This window comes from Nicotiana tomentosiformis, chromosome 11 (assembly GCF_000390325.3).
Source record: "Nicotiana tomentosiformis chromosome 11, ASM39032v3, whole genome shotgun sequence".
NCBI classification, from domain to species: Eukaryota; Viridiplantae; Streptophyta; class Magnoliopsida; order Solanales; family Solanaceae; genus Nicotiana; species Nicotiana tomentosiformis.
This window is the reverse complement of record NC_090822.1, coordinates 2,812,132-2,815,883: the sequence shown is the minus strand read 5'-3', so window position 1 is coordinate 2,815,883 and position 3,752 is coordinate 2,812,132. Positions and strand designations below refer to the sequence as shown.

General features: G+C 36.5%; 1 long non-coding RNA gene across 1 annotated transcript; it reads left to right on the top strand.

Annotated features, from left to right (window-relative positions):
- The first annotated feature begins 259 nt into the window (after positions 1–259).
- On the top strand, positions 260–3,021 carry LOC104087582 (uncharacterized). The gene is made up of 2 exons (XR_001967548.3): positions 260–1,136; positions 2,599–3,021. It is a non-coding gene; the product is annotated as an uncharacterized lncRNA (long non-coding RNA).
- Positions 3,022–3,752: the final 731 nt, after the last annotated feature.

Sequence of the window (3,752 nt, the reverse complement as noted above, 5' to 3'; positions counted from 1 at the left end):
ACCATCTCATTAAGGAATAAAATAAAAAATTTAAGTTAAATTATTTTTAAATAAAAATTATATCAATCTTTTTAGGATAGGTTGTCACTAAACTAGTACTAAAAAATATACTCATTATTATCTTCTTCAAAAAATATTTTTATAACAACAACGATATAACGATCTCATAAGTAGCGCCGGGAACGGTGGATGTATGTGCACCTTACTACTAATTGTGTGGGGTGAAGATATTGTTTTCGATAAATCCCAGCTAAAGAAAAGTATTTTTCAAAAATAAATTTGAAAAAAAAAAAGAATAAAAACTTTACGATAAAAATATCGTAGAAAAGTAATCAATAAATACTTTTTAACTCAACCAAATATTTTTATTTTTCCCTATGAAATATCATTTTCCTAAAAGAAATAAACTATGTGCCAATTTTAGTGGTATCATTCCCCAGCATCTCCTCCCATCCCTTCTTCCCTTTTAACAAACCGATAAACTCATAGATCAGATTGAACTCTCTTTTCTTCTTTCCATTCAAAACAAAAACAAATCCTCAAACTCCCAAATCTCTAAAATCTTGAAACTAAATTCCATGCCAATTCACAGTCAAAATCAAGAAACTCCAAATCCAAACTCAAAACCGAAAAAAATAATTTCCCTTTTCATAAAATGTGTAATTATGGCTTTAGTTCTCTCCCTTTTCCTTGTTTTTCTCCTTTTCTTAGGTTTCGCTGCCCTTGTCCTCCTCCACTTCTTAATCACCTCCACCGCCTTCCACCGTCGGCACCGCCGTCGCTACCACCGGAGAACCCCGACAACCTCATCAACAGCGACAACAACCTCGTATGATCTGCCTTGTGTTAATTACTGTGGGTCCCAACAAACTGTTAAGGATTGTGCTATTTGTTTGGAGGGATTTAAGGAAGGAGAATTGTGTAGGAATTTACCCGGTTGTGGTCACTTGTTTCATGTGAAATGTGTGGATTCTTGGCTTACGAGGGTTCTCAATTGTCCCATATGTCGGAGTCGGGTTCGGATCGGTTCGGGTTATTCGGGTTCTGTTATTGGTGATGAAGATTGGAAGACTTGGTGGGCTGTTGGTGTTTCAGCTGGGTAGCTGCTTTTTTGCTGAATTTCTGCATTTTGGATTGTAAGTCTTTTGAAAAAGAAATATTTTTTTTTAATCTTTTTTTTAATGCTCTGTTTTGTACATATGTTTAGCATTGTAGTGTATGGTTTTGAATCCATCTTCAATGTTATTTTGCCTGGAGTGTCATTCACCCCCTCGTTCCAATTTCTTTTTTAGTCCGTACCGGAAAAATTGACATCTTTCTGTATTTAGTAACTATTTAATTTTAAAATGCCTATTTTATCCGTAACGAGATAATGGATAGTCATACCTATATTTAGACCAAAAGTCTAATCAAACACCTTCTCATAAATTGAGTAAATTGAGACAGACGGAGTGAGTAGTTGATTAGGAATGACATTATTGGCTAAATTATAGTATCTAATAAAATGTTAAAGTTTGTTGGAGTTTGTTCAATTTGATGTTATTAAATCTGAATAAAAGCTTAAGTACCTTATTGCACCAGCGTTATTAAAAGACAGTGCTTTATCGCTTAAAGTGATGAACCGATGCAAAAGCGAGGGATCATTGCTTCACTCGTTCACTCGTTATAAAAAGACATTGCTTCATCACTTTAAAGTGATGAACCTTGAAGCGAGGGATCATTCCTTCATGGTTGAAGTCGTGCGTTTCAAACAATGAGGTGCAAAGCCATCTCAGCTAGAAATGGTTGGTTCTTTGTGTCTTAACTTATAGGAGTTGGATTATTATTGGAATTATGGTTTATTGGATGCTAAAATTAGTCATTTTAATTAGAAGTTAATCATCATAGTAGTACTAAATTCATATACTTTTGGTATTTTGTAGTTTCACTTAATTGTATATGCTTCACTTTTTGCTTTTTCGCTTCAAGCCTCACGGACCTTGTTGTGTTTTCGTGATTTTCGCTTTTAAAAACATTTGATTGCACTAGTTTCATAGTCGATAATGTTTCAATGAGAGTAGTAAAATTTGCCTTTTATCATTTGTCCCTTAGGTAGTGCCTTTCTTGCAAATTGACAATGCTTTACCTGTGAAATTATGTTGCTCTGACTCTCCGAAAATGTCACCGGTTATGTGTTATATCCTCTAGAAGTAGTGTGTTTTTGGAGGATCCGACACCGCTGCGGCAATATTTTGGAGAGTCTGCACAAAGAAGTAGTATGTCTTAAGGACTTTTAACATGCTTTCTCTATGCAATTACTTGTATTTTGTTCTGCTATACTAAAGTTTGAGAAGGGGAGCCTTCACATAACAGGTAAAGTTGCTGCCATGTGATCGGGAGGTCACGGGTTCAAGCCGTGGAAACAGCCTCTTGCATTACTCTTGCAGAAATGCAGGGTAAGACTGCGTACAATAGACCCTTGTGGTCCGGCCCTTCCCCGGACCCCGCGCATAGCGCGAGCTTAGTGCACCGGGCTGCCCTTTTTATACTAAAATTTGAGAAGTCCTAAAATATTAGAATGTTTAAGTTGATTAAAACCAACTTCTGATCTTACTCTAGGAACTGATGCCAGAAATCAGAAAACAGGAAACAGACTGAAGAGAATGGTGGAGTGGAATTGCATAGAGGCATTTTCTCGAAAAGTTGCTAACTGAACTCGTGAAGGATTAAACCTATGGCTTCTGATGGGAATTTCGTTCCCCGATAGAAATAAACTGTAGTTTCGTTAATGTTCTTGTAGTGTAGTTTCTTCCCAAATTAATGATTTGGATATGATCATATGTATATAAATATCAGTTCTAGCGGGTTGCAAACGTAAATTTTGCCTTTCTAATTAGGTTCTGTTGAATGATTTGATGTGTAATCACACAAGGATGGGGTGTCACTCTTTCCCTCCATTGTGTATACTTTTGATCCCTAGTCTCTAAATTGTAGAGTAGATCTCTTAGTGTTTAGTGGATAAATGGCCGTTTACCGTTTCAATCCTCTTGATCACCATTTGTGAATGAACTTGGATATCGTTTTGTTAGTTCAGTTTCTACATGCAATGAAGGGGCCTTAGAGCAACGGTTAAGTTGTCTCTGTGTGACCTATAGGTTACGGGTTTGAACCGTTGTATTGCTTGCGTCAGAGCCTACGGTAGGCTGCTTGCATCATACCCCTTTGGGGTGATGCGGCCCTTTCCCTAACTTGCATAAATGCGGGATGGTTCGTGCACTGAGCCGTCCTTTTTGTTTCTACATGCAATCAACCTCTGTTCCATCATGTTTGCTTCAATTTGGCAGTGAATTTTGGTAGTTATAATGTTTCTCTAAATTCGTGGCATTTGGTAATGTCTTAACATCTTGGGGCTTTAATTTTTTGGCAGTGAATTTTGGTGGCTATAATGTTTCTCTCAATTCGTGGGATTTGGTAGTCTTAACATCTTCTTGGGGCAATAGCAGTGAATCTAATAGTAGTTCTTATTTGCATAGAATTAGCCTGACATGAGGTTAAATAGTAGAAGCTTACTCGAACATCACCAGCAACAACATACCTAGTGTAATTTTACCAGTAAGGTCTGAAAAAGGTAGTGAATATGCAGTAGTAAAAAAGTCGAAAAAACAGTAACACCAACAAAATAATAAAAAAATCAGAACAAAAGCAACCAGGTAGTAATAGAAATTTAGGAATATGAAAATACAACGTGACTCCAACATATCATTATTGTGAAA